The following is a 26,887-nucleotide window of genomic DNA, read 5'->3' on the forward strand; positions in this document are numbered from 1 at the left end:
AAACCTTGGGCATAGAAGACCAGCGCTATACCAACTTGCCAGCCAAGTAGACTTGTGTATGGATGAGAAAGCTAAGTCGTATCGGCAATGATTATGTTTATGATAATGGTAGCAATATTGATGTCAATCTCCTGCTGTCTAATAAATTGTATATGCAAATCCGATTCCAGAAAACTTATTAAATATATAAAAACAGATCTCGAAGTTGGGGCGAGATTTAAAGAGATTTTGAGGACGAGCAGAGCACACGAGTGGGGAAGCATTCATCCTGGAACCAATTTCTCCATTTTCCGATTCGCTCACGTGAATAGCAATGCCATCCATCTCCGATCTCAATTACAGACGAGCATCCTTCCATCCCTCTCTAACATTGCAGTACGCCATGTGTGTTATGTGCCTGACCCTTCCCTTTAAACTCGTGAATTAAGCAAGCAAACTTACGAAATTACAGGAAATAAATCATGTAAATTTCCGGAAATATGTTATTATAATGTTGAAAATCATAGATTCATTGTCACTATATTATTATTATTATTATTATTATTATTATTATTATTATTATTATATTAATTCATATTTATGCCCAAGGAAAGGTCTTTCACTGCAAACACAGCATTCTCCAATCTTTCCTATTTTCTTTCTTCTTAATCTGCGCCGATGATCCATATATCTTAATGTTGTCTATCACCTGAAACCTTCTTCTGCGCCGAACTCTTCTCTCGTTCACCATTCCTTCCAGTGCAGTTCTGAAGGCACATGAGGGCATGGAGGAAGAGCCCCATGCTTTCTTGACCTCGGCACCACTCTCCGACCGTCTTTTACCTTTCGTAAGAGGCTAAATGAACCTCGGGGCCGTTCTGGAAGTTTGTCAAAGAAAAAGTCCCATCACCACTCGGGATTCAAACCCAGACTTCCCAGTCCGTAGCCAGCTTCAGTATCAATTCAGCTACCCGGCCTCCATTATGTCGTAGTAATGTCTTTTTCATTATTATCATCATCATCATCATCATCATCATCATCAACAACAACAGCTTTCCTTATACAGGGACATCACTTTATTTTTACTAACATTTACAATATTAACCTGGCTATACCTTTGGATCAACGGTTGCTATCCCCTTCCACGACTGGAGTTCGATGATACTGACAGAATATTACAAACAAATCACTTTACTAGGTATAGGAGGGAAGAAAAGTAGTTCATCCATTTACGTAAACTAGGAAATATAACGCTTTTGAGTTTGATAATTTTCATTAGGTTTTTGTTTAATCAAAATACAGTATTGTATTAACAATAACTTAAGTGTTTTTACTCACGCACTGAGCTGTCCATGCGGACGTATTCATTATGCAGTATATATTATACTGTCTACAGCACATTAGCGTACATTATAGAGAATGGAGTTAAATTGAAATATAATCACAATATGGATATTTAAACACATTTTTCAAAATGGTGACCGTTCATTTCGATATAGGCTTCAGTTCTAATGTGTATAATTCCAATTATCAGTTTCGTCTTTTGTACTAGTAACTCATGTTGAAATAATTCTGTACGTACTCTGTAAAAGATTACCTTACATACTGTAAATTAAATCTTTACTTCTGCTCGATCCGAAAAGATAAAATTACTCAGACATACTGTCCGTCCAAGTGGTTATGTCGCAGGATCGCAGAAAGGGGGGAAATCACGTGACAGTTAATTACTTAATGAGGCCCTTTTATTTAAGTTATTTTAAACAGTTGTATGGGTATAATATTACATAGACGTCCAGTTCCTAACATAAATTAATGTTCTCAGAAAAGAGCTAAGACAGCCCAGCCACTAGCCTTTAAAGAGAGGCGAATAGAAGCAGGTGGGAAAAATCGGAATGCGACGTAGACAAATGGACGTCAGTACCTGTGCGAAAATGATGTAATATTGAAAGCTCACTGGAAAACGCGAACACATTTTTGGAACGTACTGTTTACTATGACCGTAAGGCTACTATGACTGCATATGCGGTGTTGGATCTGTGTGGAGGACGGTTGAACTTCATTAGTAGAAGGGTTGGGAGTGAAGTACATTAAAAAAACTGAGGTACAATAAAAATTGAAGTAAAAATAAAATGATGTCCCTGTATTAGACCTAGTTATTTGTTACGGTCTCCATCTAAGGTTTATTTAGATCTTTCTAATTTTCTGCTACATCTTTGAACGTGTGACAAGATTCGTTTTTCTAAGCGAGTATAGGGCATTCTGACAACAAGTTCTTCCTAGTTCAGTCTATATTGATTTAGATATTGAATAATTGAGTCTACCTTTAATTTCAGAATATGTCTTCATTCGTTCTGTGGTCAAATAGGGAATAGCTAAGCCAGCAGTTCTTCTCAGGAACTCATTTTCGGCCCGTAAGTCTTCCTTTATCTGCCCTCCTTATAGTCCACGCCTCGATGCCGTAGGTAAGAACTGGTCGTCCAAAAGTTTTGTGTATCGTAAGTCTGGTGTGTCTTTGCACATGAGAATATTTGAAAACTTGATTGATTACGCCTAGGATCTTAACGAATTTACAGATTTTAAGCTTTCATATCTTCCTCATCAGCAAATGAGGTAACTGAATGAATTGACTCGTTCTAGTAATACAGCCGTGGCGAAAATGTGATCCTGCGCCGAGCCACTGTGTAACCTGCAACGTGCATAGCGCTTATGGAGGGAGGCGGACACCCGAAGGAGAAGTGAAGCAACTGTCTGACTTATTAACGGATTTCATTTCATTTATGTCAAGCACTTAAATATAATTTTATACAGTATAAGATTACAAACCAATGTTTAGTACGTGTAACGAAGAAATGAACAAAAAAACATAGGACACATTATCACAACATATTAACTGTCTTCAGAATATATCTGCGACAGAGTTTCAAAATCAGGAATTATGTCGCTTACTGCCAGTCGTTTTTATTGATCACGAAGGTATTTGTCTGTCAGTCGTGATAGAAAATTAGTTTTTACTCTTTCATTGTTGAAAATAATTATTCACAAACGTAAGTTGTAGCAAACATGTCTTCAAAAAGCAAGCGAAAGAACGAAGCTTCGGATATTTATTTTTGGCAAAGATATGAAAAGTTCAACATTTGTCAAGTCCTTACATCTAGCTTTCATTTAACATCACATTGTAAATCAGTGAGTTTAAATTGAAGATCTAACCGCATTATTCGTATATCTGCTGAAAAAGGATCGACGTACAGAGATGATGATGGTGATGATGGTGATAATGGTAATAATAATAATAATAATAATAATAATAATAATAATAATAAAATAACAATAACACTTAACCTTTTAATGTTTCATGAATAACATGTAGTATAATGCCGTTTTATGTAATATAACCGTTTTCCTCGTAATACTTGTGAACAAATCAAACATTTAACATTCTCATCATATTGGTAGCAAAAATATGCGTCCTTCCATCCTACTTGAAACTTTTTTTTTGTAGAGGTGCATGGTTTCGAGAGAGACAAATACAAATGGAACGGAGTTTGACTCCATTGAGTGAGAGGGTGGGGGTTGGAGGAGGTAGGAAGCAAGAAAATTGCACAGCTGTCTTTGCGAGCCACAATGTGCTCGTGAGTCACATTTTCGCCACGGCTGTAGTATTATGTTATTTATGCAGTTTTACTCTGAATTGGACTTGTATTTAAAAATGTCATTATTTTTGTTTTCTGTGTTGAAATTATATTAAATTTGGAGGCACGTTGGAGTTCATTTTCACGTTTATCTTTTCTATATATCTTTCAAATTTTTGTAACATTATAAACAGAGTGGCAAAAGTGTTCCGAATATGTTAGTAAAAGATTAGAAAAATACTGTATGTCTAACGGACTAATGGACGATTTGCAACATCACCAAATGTCTGAAGTCCTGCCCGCAATGTGGTCGGTAAGCACACCCTATGACACGGAAATTGGTCGCTGTCCAATTGACTAAGTCCCACCTCGAAATAGCTCGGGAATCATAGTGTATACTGTGTTTACATGCGTGCGTTTTCATAGACAGATTCGAAACCCGGTCTTTGAAAGGAGAAGAAAGAGCTCTTCCACTAAGCCATATAGGCTTCGTAGGGATAATGTCGTTTCGTGACATGCAAATACGTCGCTGGTATTGCTTGATTTCATCCTCCATGTTTAATTTTTGTCGTTTTGAAGGTGAATCGCGCGTTAATCCGAACGACACTTACGTCCCAGGTCGTTTAGCTTGAATTTAATGAAAATGTATATTTGAGCTAATTTTCGTTGGTTATTAAATGTGGTGACAGTCTTTTTCCTCGTTTACGAAATATACAGAATTGAAAATCGTTGCTACTTATGCCGCTTCTTGGGCACACTCGGATCCTTATGGCTCCATGACAGCGTACCACAGCTCACGCATTAATGCTCCAGCTAATTTGTTTTATCTAAACTCACATTAAAATAGTGCAATCCATGGCATCTTTCACTCATTCGTACACCGTCCAAATCCATAGGTATGCTGCTGGAAGTCTAGGAACACTACTGTACATATTATGCTTTCGAGAACCGAAAGGGGAATTTGGATTTAAAGTAAAACAATGTATGCACAAAGATAAGCCATTTAATGTCGTGGTCGATGCAAGTAAATCAGATAAACCGACAAACAATAATTAGAGAAGAGATGTATTTCTCTCGAATGTTACGAAACACACACTCATAATTTTGGATTCCTAGAGTTGTCAGATGACACTATGTTTACATTTTAAAGAGTAACTAATACTTTAGATGGTAAGACAATTAAAGCACAAATTATCCCTCCATAATCTACAAGATTTATGCAAACCCTGGATATGTATTTTTTAAGGCAATATAAAATTATAATTCGAATGCTAGAAGAGTATTAAAAAAATTATTTGTGAAAATAATCCAGACACATTGCACGATAGGGACTTCATAATGACATTCCGTTCTGTTGTGTATCAACAGTTTTATTCACCTGTCCTCAAAGACATGCTCGTAAAATACGCGTGATAGAGGTGTGGATATGTGACGGAGAAACATGTGAGAAAGTTTTATAACGTTCTTGCAACAATACTGCATGTTGGAAACAGTGTGAAAAGCCAGCCTATATAAAATGTCTGTACTGTTAAATGTCTCTTTGTTCCGACCAATTCATTTCAAATCCCATTATCATTTAAGGTGAAGTAAAAAGTCAATAGGTTTTTAAATTGAAATTGAATTTTTATTTTAGCAAGAGTATTATAATAATGTGAGTTAAGAGAAAAAGAAGATAGACTAGAGCTTTAATGCGTGAGCTGTGATACGGTGTAGCGAAACTATGAGGATCCGAGTGTGCGCAAGAAGTGGCATACTTAGCATCGGTTTTCAAATCTTTATAGGCTATTTCGTAAACGAGGGAAAAGCGAAACGAACGACTATCACCACGTTCCTTAACGAAAAAAATAGCTTAAATATGCATTTTCATTAAATTCAAGCCACACGACGTGGGACGGTTCCCTTGTTAGACAAATTCATGCTACAGGAGAGCGACCGTTTTCCGTGTTAAAGAATGTACATCGTATTAATGTCTACGTGGTTCAGCTATAGAATATTATTTCTATAATAATTGAAATTATCATCATAATTATCATCATATTGAAGTAGGAATATGAACACCAATAGTTGCGTCCCTATAGTCAAATATTATGCGAACCTCTGCCAGTTGTAGTCTCATCGATACAATCTCACTCTACTAATGTTCGCTGTATATGTAGGTTCCTTGCAGGAAATTCCACATTTCCCTAAATCAATCTCTGACTTCACCAACCAGTTACAGAATACATTTTATTGCTGTCAATATTGGAATGAAAAGAAACTAGATCGGAATTGCGTTGAAACCTAACACAAGGAATCGAGAGAATCCGAAGAAAGACCTGAACTGCGAGCTTACGAGCCACAAGAATAAATAAAATTCAGGGGCCTCACAAGGAACCCAACCCCAATCGCTTGCGTTATAGGCTGATGATCTTGGTCACGTAGCTATCATATGGACCACCGTCACTGCATCTTGAATCATTATCATAATAGGAATGTGAAGAACTTTACCCGTTACTTATCTTCCCGTCTGTATTTGTGCGAAACCACCTCAACTCAAGTGTCTTGCAACGTTGTCAACCGCTACGCTCTTGAGTGCTTGTACCGAATAATGGATACACTGAACAAAGAGATATAGAAAATTTCAAGATGTAATATCACAATACCACAACACTGAAATAAGAATAGAGTTCTGAAGTATAAAGGAAGGAAGTGGAACATAATATGGATAGCTATTGAAGCTTGCAACAGATCACCACAATATTTGGAATATATTTTCACTGAAGTAAGGCAAATTCTCTTATGTTGAATACATTTCAAATGGAAGAAATGCCAGCAGAAATAATAGTTTTAGTGCTATAAAACATCCAAGACTTAATTATGAACTGCAATGAATATTTGGTCGATAAATAAACTGAGCAGATATCGACATTTTGGTATTTCATCGTGTTGTGGAACATAAAATTTCCAAATTTCCTGAACCTCCATTATCCGTGGTAATGAAGGGGTGGATGAACAGGTAATCGAAAAAATCGAATAATCTGTACCATAAAAGATTTTCGTAAATTTAGTGAATATTTACACTTTCACAATTTCCTCCATAGTATTGTATTTAAACATGCTAGGTAGTGGATTAGAAGTTCACTTATTTAAATCTGGTAGTCAACGACGGGTCTTTAACGGTCAAGAAATCTCCTTTCAATGGCTATATGTGAAAATACATGATTAATGGAGGTCTCGTGTTGTAGATTTACATACTTTATTCTAATGCGAGATGAGCCACAGATTGTCTTTCCGAAAACCACTCAATTATTTACACTTTTCCAATGCTTAGCACAACAAGATTTCTTTTGACACCAGTAGAAGACATTTTATGTAGAAATTATACAGTATGACAATTCTAACAGTAGACCATACTGTGTAAGAAAAAAGGCTTGTATTAGCCACCATCTATAAAAAATAGCGTGCTAGTACAATGTACAGTACTTCATATATTTCTGCACAAAAAGCACGAGAGAAATAAAGACGGATAATCCACCAATCGGTTAATATAATGGCGGATAATCAGGATTCTACTCTACATACAATTTAAATCATCGGAGCACATATATATGAATAAGGACATGAACAATATGAATATAATGTTGCCAAAATATGAAGTGTATTTTAGCAAAATTTGAAATAAATATTTCAAAGCCAAAATCGTTCCTAATCTCTTTACATCATTAATTATAAAGCATTGAGATATGAATAGTTTTGTCTATACTTAATAGTGGAAAAACTTGGAGTGATGCTTATTATAATGTAAATTGCCGCTTAAAATAAAAAAAAAATGGTTCGATTTAAATTAACTTGTAATTAATACAGATAAAACAATAGCTATCCCATTTTCTTTAAATAATAAAGGTTGTAAACCAATTTCGTCTATACTACAAATTAAAATACATAATTCTGACTGTTCCGATTTAAATTGCAGTTGTTCAGTTATTAATGAAGTTAATGAGGTTAAATACTTAGGTATAATTTTTGATAATCATTTAAGATGGAATAATCATATTCATTATATTTGTAATAAATTACGTAAAACATTATGGGCCGTATGTATAGACATTCTTAGCTAGGGCTTCCGGTGGATGATCAGTGAACTAACGTTTTTCGTATTCATAGACCAGTGTTAGAGATATGATATGAAATGAATCCTGTACAAGTAACCAGTCGATAGCCGGGGCTAGTTTAGCACGCTCGTAGCGCGGGTTAGCGAAATGTCTATGAATATCACCCTATGTTACTTTGTTATTCTAAGAAATATTTTGTAAATTAACTGTTTACGTAGAATTTATTTAGCATTATTTCAATCTATATTTATGTATGGTATTATAGGTTGGGGTGGAACTTATAAATCCAACCTATAATCGTTAATTTTACTACAGAAGAAAGTATTAAATATATGTTTAAAAAAAGCAGCAAGATTACTCAACTGAATTGTTGTTTAAACATTTTAAAGTTTTCAATATTAAACAAATGTAATATTTTATTTTATTAAAATATTTTCATAGAAATTTTAATAACTTTGAAAGGTATGTACATAAATAAAGAATTAAAAATATGAATTCTCTGCGTTTGTCTGAACCAAAATGTGAAACCAATGCAGCTTTTTATCATAGTGTAAGTCAAGGTCCCAGATTATTAAACAAATTTTATTCCAATATTAATTTAACTACGAATCCTCTCCAAGTTAATAACAAAAAATAAAAAAATATATATTGGATTTATAGTTTGGGTTTAAACATATTAAACACTAATCTGTAGTCACTCTCAATTTTAATTTTATTTTTGTCTGTATTGGAATCCCCTCCTGAGCATCAGTCTTACTCATTTAGGAGTGGGCTAGTTTATCTTTCATTGTAATTATTAACTTGTATTCATTTCAAACTTACTAGCAATAAGATAAATTTTCAGCATTAACAGATCATTATTTCATGTAAGAAAAGAGAGTGGCTCCCCTAACCGTGTGGTGGGCGCGATTATTGGTCACCGCGGAGTAGTCACATTACAGGTAGAAGATAAAGGAATGTGAGATATAGATCAAATCACAGATCTATGGGTCACGAATATCGCACAGTATCCACTGATTCACACCGTGAGATTAACTATTTAAACCTATGTAATTGTAATTTGTACTTTTTCAGTTATTAATTAAAGACACTTGGTACAGTTGGCCACCTGTTCAGTGCACTTTACCTTACCTCAAAAGAAATCGAGTGTTTTTCAGGTCGACCTCGGTAGCGTAGTTGGTATAGCGCTGGCCTTCTATCCTCCAGGTTGCAGGTTCGATCTCGGACCAGGTCGATGTCATTTAAGTGTGTTTAAATGCGACAGGCTCGTGTCAGTAGATTTACTGGCATGTAAAAGAACTCCTGCGAGACAAATTTCCGGCACACCGGCGACGCTTACATTTTATTTATTTTATTTAACTGGCTAGCTAGTGAGTACAAATTAAAATTATAAAACATAAATGTTTCTAGCCACCACCTTAAGAGTCAGGCTTGTCTACGGTGTGGTCTTAGCCAATAATACAACACAAAATTTACAAGGTGAGTTTACTAAATACAGAAAGTAACTTAACTCAAACCAATAAATAACACACAAGAACAAAAAAAAAGAAGAAAGAGAAAAAGAGAAAAAACGCATTTAAAATAAATTGACAATCAGACAGAAGCCACTGATATTCAATAAAAACATTAATATAGTCGTTAGAAATAATAGGTAAAACAAACATTTGTTAATATTATACAGGGTGTTTCCGTGGTGGTGTTACAAACTTTCAGGGATGTTGGAGAAGGGCACATGTGTCAATTTGAGATCAGGAACCCTGGTCCGGAAATGACCGAATCGGACGTTGTTTACGTTGTCTACTTACAGTATTTCATTCAGTGCGCTGTCTGAGGGATGGGGACAGGAAATTACACTAAAGCAATGCAGACAGCGTAATGTGTAACGGGCATGGTCGGTCCTGATTCCACGTCCGTAGACAGCAGTGTATGTGTCTACAAGTTGCAGTGTTCAGTCCTAGTGAAATGGAGGAGTATACGAAAGCGGAATAAGCAGACCTGATATTCGAATACGAATGAGCCAATGGGAACAACAGACAAACTCACAGACTGTATCGGGACAAGTACCCACGTAGGAGACATCCGGCCCATGCCATTTTTCCACGACTGTTCCAAAAGTTAAGGGAAGGAGGGCACGTGGTGCCAAATTACAATTCCATTTCCACACAGCTATTTTTGCTTATAACTTTCGACTCAGTCATTTCCGGACAGGGTTCCTTATCTCAAATTGATACATGTGCCCTTCGCCATCATCCCTGAAAGTTTGTAATACCACCTCGGAAACATCCTGTACATCATGAATAGGTTTATGAATTTCTTTTTTAAAAGCTTCAATTTTTAAATATTTCAAATTTGGAAAATGGTTTGTAATTTTATTATGAAGTCTTGGGCCGAAATTAGTACCATGTTTAAGAGCTGCAATTGCATGACATTTAGGCTCAATTAATGGGAAAGTAGACTTTTGCATTTGAGTACGATATTCATGTCGATTAGTTTTATGTTTTATTTGATTTCTGTGGTAGTAAGTTAGTAAACTATATTTATAAATTTATTCATTATTTAATACTTTAAATTCTGTATAAATTAAATTTGTTGGGTAATCCATATATTTGGTTAGACAAATTTTTATTAATCGTCTGTGTAATAAAATTAATTGATTAAGTATGACCTCTGCAGTTGCCAGTGTCGTTAAATAAACCATAATTTAAATTTATTGTTCTTCAGAACTATAGCAGACATAAAAAGTATGATCAATAATCACACAACAAACCCTGCTGAGTTGATTGATACCTACATAAAACAAGTAGGATTATTTTCTTTCAATTCAAATAATTAAACACTGTCGTGACGATTTTTTACTATACTTTTCTCGTCTGGTACAATTCTCTCAGAAACTATTCATAGAACTTAATGAAAATTGTATACATTGTTTGTTAGTAGTCTGATATTGTATGTAAAGTCGTTTTGACTTGTCGTCTTGATTGTTTTTAATTTATTAATTTACATAAACAAAATCATAATTATTATTCTTAATTTATTAGTTAACTTAATAAAATTAAGACATAATACCAAAAAAGTTTTCACCTACAATGCAAAATTACTAGCAAATAATGTATATAACATTGTCATGAAGACTGACAAATAGTTTCTGAGAAAATGGTACCAGAAAAAAAAATGCATTATACCTACACTATTTAATTATTGTCAACTGAAAAAAAAATCTCGTTACATATTTTGAGTTATCAAAAAATTCAACAGAATCTGCTTTATGATCGGTGAAATTTGTTATCTCTCTGCTATAATTCTGGAGAAAATTCAATTTTTGGGGGTAAGGTGAAGCATACGACACAGCTAGCAAACTCAACCAAGTACCATTAATGACACTGTATCAAATGAGCCGTTCAGAGTAGAAGTGGTGTAAGTCAATTTTGACTTACACCACTTTTGCTCTGAACGGCTCAAATAAATCATATACAAAATGCAATTTCTACTTTCTCTTTGTTTTTTTTTTCTCTCTCTCAATATCTCTGTTCTTCGTATATACATTTACAGGGAAAATATATATTCATGTCATTTAAATTTGTATAATAACGACCGAATCATTAGCCTAGTTTATATGAGCCGTTCAGAGCAAAAGTGGTGTAAGTCAAAATTGACTTACACCACTTCTGCTCTGAACGGCTCAAACATTACTCGACCAAGGCCAGTGGAGTCCTGAAGCCCGGAGCCGTGGCGCTACTGCTCCTGCGTTCATAATACCGCATCGCGATAGTTCAAATTACTCCCGGGTTCCACTCGTCTTGGTCGAGTAATACTATGTTATTTTGCGTCGAAGGAATTCGCGATGACGAGATAGAATTCGGCGAGATGAGGCCGTAGATTCGGCATGGATTACCTGATATTTGCATTCCGGTTGCAGAAAACCTCGGAAAAATTCCTGCCATGTGATCATCCCAAGCGGGAATCGAAACCACGCACGAGTGCAACTTCGTATCAGCGTAGAAACGCGCTTACCATCTGAGATACCACGAAAATATTTGGCAATTTTCGCTTTGGTATTTATCGCTTAATGTAATTTTATTTGCAATGAATCCTGCCCCACAGATAGAATTGATCTGCTTTTATCTGGTGGTACGTTTATATCGGCTACCTAATAACTAGAGGCCGCATCCATGCAATGGCAGAAACGTCGGGTTCGAGAGCTCATGTGATCTGTGAACGAATTTTCTAATTTTCCCAACTATTATAATTTGTGCTTACACGTCGGATTGCCAACACAATCGCTGACGTCCAGGCTTTGTTCTGCAAGCTGCTGATGTATTCCGATAGCATTTAGTGTCGGTCTGTTTCCGTTTCGGGACAAATCATGATCCCTCGTCGACTTGGCCGACTGATGGGCATTCTCAGCTTTAGCAACAACGATCCTCTGGCTAGGGAAGGAGTTCAGACGTAACTAACGTCAAATGGGAGAATTCAAGAGGAAATTCGAAATACAGCCTCTAGGTTACGACGTAATTCTGGCACCAGACATGATGTGTACGAGCTGAGTCAAGAATATTGATCACTAGGAAGATAATATATTCCTCCAATATACTAAGGGCAAAGTTGCATCACAGCGGGACAGTCAATTGCTCTCCATTTTAGACTTCGTAACATGTGTCAATATAAATTTTTCCAAAGCGGATAAAGGCCAAAAATAATTTTGTGAGATACAGATGAAAAACACACCGCAAAATATATGTTAAGATACCTCCAACACTTACAGATGAACTGCGTCAGAGCCTAATTAGTTTGATATGCTGATAACATGGCTGTACTACCCCTAGATTGAATAAAATAAAATTTAAAAAATTGTCATTTAACACTTTTGGTCTTCAATTGTACAGAGTGTAAGGGGTATAAATTTATTTTATTTTATTGGGTTATTTTACGACGCTGTATCAACATCTAGGTTATTTAGCGTCTGAATGAAATGAAGGTGATAATGCCGGTGAAATGAGTCCGGGGTCCAGCACCGAAAGTTACCCAGCATTTGCTCGTATTGGGTTGAGGGAAAACCCCGGAAAAAACCTCAACCAGGTAACTTGCCCCGACCGGGATTCGAACCTGGGCCACATGGTTTCGCGGCCAGACGCGCTGACCGTTACTCCACAGGTGTGGACGGGGTATAAATGGCATTATTTTAACTGATGATTATTCATGTCATAAGGAAGAAAAAGCGTCCCTACATTTTCTTCTAATTGCAATATTTAGCTAAATATTAAAGTTTACAATATTAAACAATTTGTAACGTTGCTGGAAGGAGAGGAGAGGGTTTAGAAGTATACAGTACAGCTCAAGCGGATAGGAGTGGTTTAGCAGTACACAGTACAGCTCAAGCGGGTACAGACATACAGGTTCAAAGGAGATGCTCTGTTGTAATGCAGGACAGGACCATGGCAATACTGTTGTTTACATAAAACGAGCAGCAAGTACAAACTTTCAATCTCATTAATAGAACATTATGGTAAATTTACATTTTATGTAATAATATTGTTCCATTTTTTAATTGTAGATCTAAAAATAAACAATAACGGTTTTCTGCACAAAATCACACGAACTTTTTTCTACTGCAACATTTTAATCTCTCCCGCTTCCGTAAAGCAGTATCATTTTTAAACAAATATCTGGTTCTGTGATTTTCGAAACGGGGTAAGAGACTTCTAGTTTCTAATAATCGTTGAGAAACTGCTACAAAAGTTCGCCGATTAGGTAACCTTTTTGTGGAAAATATTGACGGTACATCTTTCTTGCCTCACTTGAATTACGACGACTTTCTCCATAAATTAATAACATATGATATTCCTAAAGTGTGAATGACATTGTAAGTTGTTTGTCGAATAACTTATACTGAACTGGCATCAGCTCGGCAGTAGAGCTATAGACAGGGAGTTTGAACTCAGCTGATTCGTACTTATGTCTGTGCAGAGTACTGCCTGCTGAACTTTGCAAAGTCTCTCATGCCAGAATATTAACAAATTTAAATATTAATTTTTATTTAATTTCACGAAAACGTAATAGAACACACAAATATTTATTTAAACTAATACTAACGCTTTGCTAGATATACCTACTGATGTAATTGTTTTTGTAATTTTATTAGCGATATAAGCAGTATAACGCAAATAAAATGAAAGAATTATTTTTTTCTGGGAAAAATATCGAATTTTGACCCAATATTATATGGACATTTTTTTTTTATCCTGGAAACAGTCCCCGACAACTGTGAAAAGTACGGCACTTATATCCGTTACACCCTGTCTATTTCGTTTCGAAACGTTCTGCCGAGTCAAGTCTTCTAGGAGAAATAAAAGTTTCAAGTCTTCCTGATAAAGAAAATATGAATTTTGACATGTCGTCTGTATGTCTGTCTGCCTATGTGTCTATATACAGCGATTTATTCTTAAATTTGGACGAATTTTGTTCATATTCACTACCTAATTCCCATTTCAGTTTGGTTGATAGACTTTCCCCTCTACTCACACTCTTTACCACCCGTGAAGTGGAAGATGTTACTGTCTATCGTACTAACGTTCGACTAATTGACTTTGAACATAGTGAAAATTCTTATTATTGAAAATATTTACCGGTAATGTATATTTCATAAATCTATACCAAGCATTTGTATTTCATTTTATTATTGTTTATACCAACTGGGATATGAAAAAGCTACTGACAGCAGAAGATAAATGTTTTCTCCACTGTTAGTTGCTACTCCACAGCATACACAACGGGACAATCTGCACTGTGTCACTCCCCCCGACTTCATAACACAAACTAATATTCCTTAATTTAATTATTTATTAGTTGAAAATAATATAAGAACGACGCTAAAATATACTGAAAGATGTAATTGTCAAACATCTGTGTCACTGTCTTTTATATCCACTTATGTACTTTATTTAATATTATATTTTCTTGTTTGTTTAACTTGGCGGGGGTGCAGGTATAAGAGGTAACAGCTAGCGGTCTGTCACTGACGGACTCAGGGCAAGTAGAAGGGGAAAGAAATGCCTTCGCGTCCTCTCAAATTGTATGAAATGTCGTTTAGAAGTAATCCAGGAATGATACACATGAAATAGAGATTTTTTTTTATTTAGTATGATATTTTACGACGCTTTATCAACAGCTTAGGTTATTAACGCGTCTGAATGAGATGAAGTTGATAATGCCGGTGAAATGAGTCCGGGGTCCAGCACCGAAAGTTACCCAGCATTTGCTCATATCGGGTTGAGGGAAAACCCCGGAAAAAGCCTCAATCTGATAACTTGTCCCGACCGGGAATCGAACCCGTGTTACCTGGTTTCGCGGCCATACGCGCTAACCGTTACTCCACTGGTGTGGACTGAAATGTAGAGTGGAAATATATTAAATAATAAAACATTTTTGAGAGATGAATCAGAGTAGTGACAAACAGAAATGCGTAGCAATATTTTGGTGTATTGTGAACGAGACTTAAAGTAGTAGCATATTTAGATGAATTTTGGGAAAGTTATTCCAGGAAAACGGAAACGTTGTAGAGGTGGTATGGGATTTTTATACCACATAACAAATATACAGGGTGATTCAAAAGTCGCGCGATATAGGGCATCTCCGTTATTTGTGTAAGTACAAAAAATAGTTTCAAATAAATGTTTTAGATATTGGTACGTGTAGTTCATGTACAAAATTTAAAGAAAATCGTAAGAGCCATTTTTGAGAAAATTGCAACAAATCTGTTCGCGTTTCAAGTAAAGTACCAGTTTGGTTAGGGAAAACGCATCCAAAACTGAGGTGTCACATCTCTGGAGCGTACGAAACTTAAATTAGAAATGTGGTTGGATCGCGCGCCGTAAATAAATAAATTGTGTTTTTTGTGTAGACAGGTGGGTAAGTGCTAGTTCCACCAGTGAACCGGGTAGCAACAGACAATGTACACAATTCCTGGGAGGGTGGAAATGATTCTCATCCATGCGGGAGGCTGAGTCTACGGAAAGAAGCAGACGAATATCACAGACAGCATCCAGATCAACCTACCCCCACATCACTGAAGCATTGGTCAATTAATGGAACGGTTCAAGACAGCAGGCAGTATCCACGACAGAAAACGTTCAGGGTGGCCTCGTACAGCAACAGGCGATTCAAACGCAGCTAGTGTACTAGCTAAGCTGGTAGTCAGTCCATCACGGTCAACCATGAAAGTGGCGCAAGAATTTGACACCAGTCAAGCGTCCGTGTCCAGGATAATATCCGTCAATCATTTCCATCCCTATCGTATGCACTTTGTGCAGGAACTGCATGGAGATGACAGTTTTGTGAGTGGTTTCTTGAACGACGAACGAACCAGTCAAACCTTGAAGCTGATATTTGTTGGAGCGATGAGGCCTGTTTCCATTTGAACGGAACAGTAAATCGATTGTGTACTGGGTAACCGAGAACCCTCACATAGCTGTAGAGGCTCATAATCAGTTTGACCCAAAATTAAATGTGTGGTGTGGCATACACGGGGATGTTGTCATCGGTCCCGTGTTTCTGAACAAGCTCATGCTCCACTGTACAGATAGCATCTCGAGGCTGCCCTACTTGGATGATCTGCCCCTAGAAAGAAGACGTGGGTTTTTCTTTCAGCATGATGAAACACCACCGCATTTCAGATTGACAGTCCGCGAATTGCTGAATGAAGTTATCTTTGGGCGTTGCATCGATCGCAGGGATCCAGTGGAATGTCCGCCTAAGTCGCCAGATTAACGCCCCTTGACTTTTTTCTCTGGAGACATCTCAAGTCTGTAGTTTACAGCAACAGGTCCCGAAAACTGGATAAACTGCAGGAAAATATCAGGAGACAATGTGCAAAAATAACACCTGCAGTGTTACGTAATGTGCGGAGCAGTTACCTCAACCGTGTATTAATGTGCCGTCAACAAAATGGCCACCAATTTGAACACTTACTCCATTAATGTGCATGTGGAACAATTACACAGTTCGTGAAAGTTCAAGTGCTAAAATCTTTCAGTTTGCCATTGTGACTCTCAACTAACTCACCTGTCAACACAAAAAACACAATTTATTAATTACGCCGCGCGACTCAACCACATTTCTAATTTAAGTTTCGTACGCTCCAGAGATGTGACACCTCAGTTTTGGATGCGTTTTTCCTAACCAAACTGGTACTTTACCTGAAACGCGAACATGTTTGTTGCAATTTTCTCAAAAATGGCAATTACGATTTTCTTTAAATTCTGCACATGAACTACACATTCCAATATCTAAAACTTTTATTTGAAACTATTTTTGTACTTACACAAATAACGGAGATGTCCTATGTCGCGCGACTTTTGAATCACCCTGTATAGTCCCAAAGAAAAAGGTCCTAAGTCCGAGAACAAAATCTTTTGAAAATAAAAAATATATATTTGTTGATTATTTAATGTGTGAAATTATCAGAAACCATTATTATAACTAGCAAAAGTGATGAGCTTTCTAATGGCATTTATTTTTTAATCCGTTCCCACTGCTTCAGAGAGTTTAAAACTAATTCTGGAGTTAGGCTCTCTGTCTCCCTTTTCAGGAAAAGAAATTTGTTTTAATTGTTATAATAATGAGTTAAAAGGAACGAGTCTCCGAAATAAACATTTGGAAAACAAGTAGAAATAACCGTAGGACTGTTTACATCACAGCCTTCTGCGCAATAATCAGAGAGGGGATTTTCGGTCCCGATGCTTCTTAGAACCCGCGGTGCACACACATGGATTAAATTCAGATAATTAAATTAACTCGGAAACAACTTTTGCCGGCCAGGACGTCATGTTTTGTGATATTCTTGGCAATATAATAATTTCGAACGTCACTGGTAAATTCCTTCAAAGAATATTCTGAAGTATTTGATCGTTTAGAATATGTTATTTATTTTCAATGAAATTAAATACGTTTAATATTAAGTGCTTTGACAATACAGTTTTTAAAGTTTTGGCAAGTCTTGAATAGTTATGTGGAATGTTGAATTTGACGAAAATTTGATCGTATACAAGCAGCGTAACGCACAAAGCTATATGACGTACAGTATACAGTGGTACCGTGGTCACAATAATAAATCATTTCTATTAATTTGTTCTCCGGCAGTCTAAAAATGTTAGGAACAAAATCAGCATCGATTCTCTAGATACCTGTGACAACAGACCTGTATTTTTGTCATCTGAACAAATCTAGTGTGGAATGGTTTAAATGTAAGTTTTATCCTCATTTACAATAAGGCATTTGTCTTCCTTGTTGTTGGAAACGCCGAAAATAGTAGAGAGTCATTTTTTGATACAGTGCCACTCTTTTAAAATAATATAAAATAATTTGTTAGTACAATTTTCGCATGAAAGTAAGTCTGTGGCATATGGTTTAGAAAGATAGCTCCTTTTATTTGAAATGCAATGTGTTAAGCATAAACTCTTTTAATTCCAATTGCAAGCTAGGCGCTGGCCATATTGGCAATGAGTAGACAGTGGATGCGGGATGAGTTATCGTTGAATGTAAGTGCACATTTACTATGTGTTACATTTTTTTCATTCAGACCATTGGCTGAATAGGTTACAAACGTAAACAGACGACGTCAACATGCTACTGTATCTCCGTACAGTTAGAAGGAAAATAAAAATAACGTACTGTAGTACATACAGTATCTTGCAAGGTTCAATCCTTGTCATCATTGATGCAATTATCAGCGTTGCAGTAAACGATGATATATTCTCGTAAGTTGTCGAAGCTGAATCGTCTTCGCCTATCGCTTAAACAGTTTTTGTATCGAGAGAATTTCTGAAGAAAACTTCTAAAATGGGGATTACTCAATTTCTTTAGAGGAATATTTGTACTGAGCATCGTTTTGCACGTGTCGTTAGACCCGCACAACTAAATTATGATGATGATGATGATGATGATGTAGATGGTTTCTCAGATTACATTTCAACGCTTTTCCTGTGCGATGTACTGTTGCAATGTTTCTCTATAGCCTGAGTTCTGATTTTTATTTCAATTTTACATACATTACACACGATATTGTCTTCGTTAATACATAAAATGTCACTCTCATACTTCTTAATTGCATTTCGTATCTCTAAGCGAATTTAACGTTTTGACTTCGACATTATGAATGGATCAGCGTTGCAATGTGGACCGGGGTCCCTTCGTTATGTACGCTGCTGTACTCGCCAGGTACACAAAAGACGGACGACGCGGCACGTGCCATATACTGCGATACGAAACAACTTCACTTTTCCTTAAGTCATCCCGCATCCACTGTCTAGCAATGAGATATACAAAGTACCAATTTTAGCTTTTAGGTCATAAAAATTCGAACCCTAATTATGACACTAATAGGAAACTACAGAACTAAGCTGCGCCACATACACGGGAGCATTACATGGCTTAGAGGGGATGCTACTTGAACCGACTGCGATTCGGCCCGCTCTCGGCCCAAACTCGAAGCAAAGGCTTTGTAGTTAGATAAAGCAGGACACCCGTTATCGAAGTGTGTCTGTGTGTTGGATGCTTTAAAGTGCAAGGAAACAAAAAGGAAATAGTATAATTTTGTTAAGCAATCTCGTAAAATCAAAATCCATCTCTTCTGCTGCCTTCAGACATCACAGACACTCTCGCAGGGCGAGGAGAAGCCAGTGAAAGTTTCAGTACCGCGTATTCCTTCAGCAAAACGCTTCCCCACGTCTCTTTACAGACGAGCCTGCAGTTTGTATTTCAAAACAGTTGTTAACTGGTTCTGTGATATAAATTGCATATACAGTACCTCTGCTCACTGCCCCAAAACTTCCCCCTTCTCTTATATTCAACTTCCTTTGTTTCTTTCATTTTGCTACTTTTAACATCAATAAGAAACGGTTTCATTCCTTTTGCTAACTTCAGAAGTGACATTCAAACACAAATGAGGGAGGCAACTCCCTTTTAATTAAAACCTCAACTTTATGTTAAACAACTGCACAAATTCGTTTTAATCTCGTACACGCAGAGTAGAACAACAGACGCATTTCTAACTTCGTACACTTTGAGATTCGTGTGCTCACAGAGATCTTGACAAGCTTCGCTCTATTATACAAAGTACTGCAGTGCCCAAAAAGATATTGATTGAGGGACTTTGATAACAGTTTTGCATCATCCGTGATACTGAAGAATTCCTATCTGGCATGGTATCTTTCTAGTTGTCTTTCAGTCTGCGTCCTTGATGATTAATAATTTTGTCAATATTCAATATTTATTATATAACAAACTAGAAAATATGAATAATGAATTAATGTTGGAGTATTTAATACGGCTAAAATAACACGGAACGAGAGTATAAATGTATATGCAGGGATATTTTATTTTTACTAACATTTCTAATATTAACCTGGCTATACTTTTGAATTAATGTTTGAGAACCGGAAACCAGTTTGCTACCCGCTTCCAAGACTGGAGTTCGATGACTCTGGCTTAATAAACAAACAAAAATCACTTTACTAGGTATAGGAGGGAAGAAAAGTAATTCATCCATTTAGGCTACGTAAACTAGGAAATATCGCGATTTTGAGTTTGATAATTTTTATTAGGTATTTGTTTAATCAAAATACAGTACTGTATTAACAATAAGTGATTTTACTCACGAACTGAGCTACCCATCCGGACGTATTCATTATACAGTGTATATTATACTGTCTACGTAATATTATACAACTGTTCTAAATAACTTAAATAAAAGGGCCTCGTTAAGTAATTAACTGTCACATGATTTCTCCCCCCTTTCTACGACCCTACGACAAAACCAGTTGAACGGACAGTAGAGAGCATTTCTGAGTAATTTTATCTGTTCAGATCGGGCAGAAGTGAAGATTAAATTTACAGTATGTAAGGTACTCTTTTATAGAGTAGGTACAGAATTATTTCAACATGAGTTACTCGTACGAAGGACGAAACTGGTAATTGGAATTAGGTACAATAGTCTATAGTGCGATAATATGCACAAAAGAACTGAAGCCTGTATCGAAATGAACTGTCACCATTTTCAAAAATGTGTTTATATGTCCATATTATGGTTATTTTTCAATTTAATTTCATTCTCTATATTGTACGCTAATGTGCTGTAACAGTACAATATACACTGCATAATTAATACGTCCGAATGGATAGCTCAATTCGTGAGTTTAAAACACTTATTGTTAATACAGTACTGTATTTCGATTAAAAAAAAACCTAATAAAAATTATCAAACTCAAAATCGCGATATTTCCTAGTTTACGTAGCCTAAATGGATGAACTACTTTTCTTCCCTCGTATACCTAGTAAAGTTATTTGTTTTTATTTTGCCAGTATAATCGAACTCCAGTCGTGGAAAGGGGTAGCAAACGGTGTTTTCGTTTCTCAATCGTTAATCAAAAGGTATAGCCAGGTTAATATTAAAAATGTTAGTAAAAATAAAATGCTGTCCCTGCACAAATAATATTAAGAGAAACAAAACAGTAACAAATTTAAAACATTTCCAATAAGAATATTCAGTTTACTGCAGTCTATTGAAACTAACTACGTTCCTACATCTTACACACTTTCCGAAATAGACCACATTACAATAGGTCAATCATTTAGTAACACGTTGTACTATTAAACAAAGGATTGTCACTATACTGTACATACATTGACATCAAAAACTTGTTCCTTATATTTTTATTGTACCTTGTTTTTTGACTATTCCATGCAGGCACGTGCTTATAAACCGAGGTAACCGTCGGAATGCTCTCGCTGTGCTGTGTGCAGTCTGTAGGGGCACAAAATTCAGTTGCTGTGTGTCTGTTGCCGGCGTAACATAGAGGGTGTAGTGTTTTTCGAAGACATGGTTGCTTTTTCTGTGCAACAGAAAGCTTTTCTTATTGAAGCATACTTCAATGATGGAGATGGGAACTGGAATTATAATATCGAAGACTGTGAAGAACAGGTTGTTTCTCGTTTTCCTGATCACGTAATCACTGAAAACTTATGCAGAAATTAGTAAATTTAGAGAAACGGGATGCACAGAATGGAAAGGTATGTTGGAAAGGCTACAAAACTAACAGATGATTTAGTTGCAAATGTAAAATGAAAAGTGCAGAAGTGTTCTCGTAAGTCCTAAAGAGATTGGCTGCAGAAACGGGCATTTGCTATGGAATTCTCAAATTAATTCTTAATTGTTAAATTTATAATCTCGAGAGATTCATTTTATTTCTTTATGTAATTATGTTAAACTTTTATTTCACATCCACATACCAGCTACACCAAACCTTACATCAATACTAACTGGTCACGGGAAACTCAGATCTTATTACTACAGATCCAAAATTTCGAAAAACCCAGGATGTCCTTGCGGAGAAGCTGACCAAACAGTCGATCATCTTCTGTGGGATTGCCAAATCTTGAACAAACAGGGCAGTGTCTTCAAGGCAGCAACAAGGAGTGGAAGAAATTGGGCAATAAATTATAGAGACATCATAAAAAAGCATTTGAGGTCATTTGTGCACTATATTAACGCTATAAACTTTGAACAATTATAAATATATGTCTCAGTTTTGTAACATGCGTATACACACTCAATAAGCAAAATATTATAATCACTATAATTATAATTACTAAAAGTATATATATATATATATATGTAAATAGTGTAAATAGAACTAGTTTCATTAACTGAAAGATGGTGACAGTGAAAATCCAATTACTAAAAGTGTGTAAGTTATATGTAAACAGCGTAAATAGAACTAGTATAATTAACTGAAAGATAGTGATAGTGAAAATTCAACAGTGAATAACATAATGAATATCAACAAAATCACGAAACAGTGAAGCAAAAGACAATGGGACACCAATGAACACACAATTAATAAACAAGTTTCAATAAACCATGTAATATGTCTATACGTTATGGGGCATGGTAGTAATTAAACGAAATTAAAAAAAAAGTGTCTTTTGAGGCACATAGCTTTTTCAGTTTCTCCAGACTTGTGTTTGTGGATTTTGCTAACATAAAATAAAATGTGTTATGTTGATTTCTTAATGACTCACTGTATCACTGCATTTTTATTCCAATATCAGCAACATACATTTTTCTCATCCTATACTTTCATCATACTCACGGCCGCATTTTCTATCTGTACAGTAACTCCCAGAATCGTGTGTAGCGCATGCAGGTGCATTGTATTCGCTATGCTAAGGAGTGACACTGCTTAGATACAATAAGAACATATTTCAAAATGCAAGGAAAAAGTTTTTGATGTCACTGTGTATGACGGACCTAATGTTCTACCACGAATTTAACAAAAGCTATTATTCGAATACTACTTTGCAGACACCCTATGACACAATAAAAACATGCTTCGTTTTATGAAACGGTAGTTTGCATATAACTTGTAACTTTAATTTCCTGCAACGCAAAGGATTTGATTCTTATTTCGTAATGGAAACCACACCTCCTTCCTACTTGTCTTATGAAACTTCCTTGTTTCAATCCCAATGTGACAGACACCTACAGACCGTTCAAGGATGCGTCAGAACAATTTGTACACGGTCGGAGATAATGTTTTGCTATTGGCTGGGAGCAGTAGAGCGCATTTTGTTTGATGCGATTTGTTGAATGAAGCCCAACTGTTCCAATTCACCTGAAACAGCAGGTTTAAACATCGCATTTGACATGGCAGTTTGACTATGAACTGTGAGCTAAACCTGTCACAGAATAGCAGGTACGTCGTCTGGAAATAACTTCTAGGATACTGTGATACCACGTAACACGATGGTGGAAACAGGCATGTTCATTTCCAATGTTTTTACTGCTTACTACTGCTTGACCGTCCAGGCAGGAAAAGAGTGGGCCGTACTGCATGAGAGCAAGCATGTTGTTTTCAATCTTTGGTAGGGCAGGAATTACTGTCCTGGCCAAGACGAAATGCCTAAGGTATTAGTGTCGTGCAATGTTCGAACATACGAAGGGATGTCAAGATACAGTGGAACTCCACAAATAGACGCTCACTCTCGTATACTTCAAGATACAAGGTAAGTCAACGCACCCTGTCCCGCGCTGCACAGGTCTAACCAATTGAACCAGTGCAGTAGTGTGCAGATACTCGTACATGTTGGTAGCATGGCAGGGAACAGAAAATGTGTACTTATGTTGAACCAGAAGTTACAAATATTGGAACGGTTAAAAAAGGTGAATCAATCAGAGCCATCCCTCAAGAATTTGACATTTCGATCAGAACAGTGCACAGGATAAAACAAAATTCATCTAATTACAAGGCATTTAGTAGTGATTATAAGAAGCTCTGTTATTATCAGTTGATTGTAGGATGAAAACGTAGCTTATTTTCTGTATTTCCTAAATTTAATTAATAGGGATGATTTTTGTTCTCTCTTGAAGGGTATACATCATTTTAAAATAATTTAATACACAAACACAACTATTACAAGAAATGCTCAATAAGCTTTTGTAGCTTTATTCTCTTCGGCTCTAATCAGCAATAACAAAAATGCAGGTTGCCAGGCGACGATAGAAAAGAAAAGATGAGAAAACAAATGAATGTGATGTATAAACAATTGAATGCTCTTTCATATTTAAGTCTAAAAATATAGGGGTGCCATTTGAAATTTCAAAGTGGGAGTCGCTGGGGGTGGGAGGTGAAATCTAAAATGCAATTAAGCCTTGTTTAACACTTTCCCCTTGATATCTAAATTTACATGTTTTTTTTTGGTTTAAATTGAATTCAATTTAATTAACTTGTCATTTAGAGTGGGAAGTTTTGAAATGAAAGCCCCATATGTAGATGTATTTAGAGAGTTTTTCCTCCAGAAGTTTGTTTTATGTCTCAGATGTATCACGTATGTATTTTACTTAATCACGGATATGTTTTGTTATATATTTTGCATATACTACAATATATTATTCAAAATTATATACGTTAATTATTTATGTTCGGTCCGCACGCCATAAAAAACACTGCACAGCCCTTACGTTTACCAATGTCCGCAGTACTCTGTAGAAGGAAAGCGCTTGTACCTCGTCTCCCACACGGACCATTGCTGTGTCTATTTATGGAGTTCCACTGTAGTACAAACTTCGCCGTACTCCATAGGCATCCCAACAGTACTTGGAAGTGAAGCATAAAAACTAAAATAAAAGAATCTATTAAAAACCGGTAAGATGCCTATGTTCGATTCATGTTTGTCGAATCTTTGTAGAAGCAAATTCCCTTTGTATTTGTTCAATCTTCCTCTTTCCTTATATATCTTCGGTGCCTTTTTCCTTAGTTCCTCTTCTCTCTTCGCCTTTATGCTTTAGCTGCATAAGAATATAGGAACATATCTTGCGAACTTACGCATAGTAATAAATACAGTGAAACCTGCCTTTGCGGTCACTTCATTTAAACGGCCACCTGGCCAAAAGGCCAATTTTCTCTGGAACCCATTGGATTTGCCATAAGATCAATACAAATTGTCTCTTTATTTAGCGGCCACCTCATGTTTTGGCGAGCGGTCGGAGTCTGTTTGGATTGGAACCTGACTATAACAGTCACTGTCCAACAAAATTTTTTTTCACGGATACTGTCTGACCTATTTTTTCGACGGTTGGAGGACAGAGAGCAATATCACGAGTACAATAGCTAAGTGTACAACAGTACACCCTCCATATCTTGGGGTTAGTTGGTTAGTTTTATGACTCTTTTGTCACTTTCCACTCCGACCCTGCAGAGCTATAAATTCTTACTCGTTTTTAAGGGATTGAAATAGGACGTTTTCTATCGAAAATGTCACAATATGTTTTAGGTCAGTAGTTAACCATTCGAATTTTTTTTATTTTTTTTCCTCTTTCCATCTTTTTCTATTTGGACCAGCTTTTACGAATTTTTCTTCTTTTCATTCAGTTGATTCAGAGGAACTGTGACGTTGGTTTGAGTCTAACAATAAATCTAGAGTGGTATTAAGTTTAGAGGTGAGACGAAAAATGATTGAAGAAAGTGAGAAGGGAACATCTGCGAGAAAAATTGCAGAAATATTCAAATGTGGAAGGACACAAATACACGGTATAATTAAGATGAAATACTAAAAGAATGGGAGGAAAATATGCATGGTGGCCAAAAAAATAAGAGAGAACTTGTGTTTAGTAATGTGAATGATTTCGTTTACGAATGGTTCAAGTGTGCGAGGGTGAAGAAATTGAGTTTTGAAAAGGCTCGTTGCAAGAATGGAAGAGGCTGACATTAACATGCACGACTGTTGTACGCACACATACTAAAAAGTCAGTGAAATTCAGTACTTTCATGCTGATTCATAAAAATCGCAACCTTAATCAAGCGGCCACCTGATAAAACGGCCATTTTATAAGGTAACTTCAGATGGCCGCTTTAGACAGGTTTCACTGTATAGGTAACTTTTCTTGTTATTAATATGAATAAATGTTTACAAGAATATATAAATAAATGAAACAAAATATATAAAAAAGCGCATATGTTCAAAGCACCGATTAGTATTTTGTGCAAAGTTCAAACATAAGAGACGAAACCAAGACTTTTCAAATTTCGTCTTATTCCATAGGAAAAACTAATCGCAAGATATGTGCTTAAATCCTTTAGAGCTCGTCTCGTCGTAGCCTGGAGCGGTTTAAAACAGTGTCCTGCAATGTTCGAACATGAGAAAGGCAACCAAGACATTGCAAACTTTGTCTTACTGTACGTCGTATTTAATACGAAAAAATAATAGCACGATCTATATTGTAACATGAAGGAGTGGGAGTGGAGGACAGCGAATATTTTTATGGCAAGGTGGAACAAACACTACAGGCCTTCTTTTGCAGAGCGAACACCGACGAATGCCGAATTTCCTCACACTCGAGTAACTTCAATTGAACATAGTGCTTGTAATGCATGTCGCTAAGACTTTCATTATCCACAAAAGTCACACAAGTATTGTGTCCGACCAACTGTGATTATTTTGAATATCATCTTAAGAATGTAATTATAACTGTTTTCTGTCGGTAATTGGTATAGTAACAACTGCCATATTTTAAAAACATAATGTGATGTACACTGGCTTGCAAAATTTTTGTCCGATAAACTGTACAGTTTTTTTTTCGTTCTTATGTTTGTATTTGTACTCAATCTAGGACAGTAGCGTAGGCGGCAGGGAGTCTCC

This window comes from Periplaneta americana, chromosome 10, assembly GCF_040183065.1.
Source record: "Periplaneta americana isolate PAMFEO1 chromosome 10, P.americana_PAMFEO1_priV1, whole genome shotgun sequence".
Classification (NCBI taxonomy): domain Eukaryota; kingdom Metazoa; phylum Arthropoda; class Insecta; order Blattodea; family Blattidae; genus Periplaneta; species Periplaneta americana.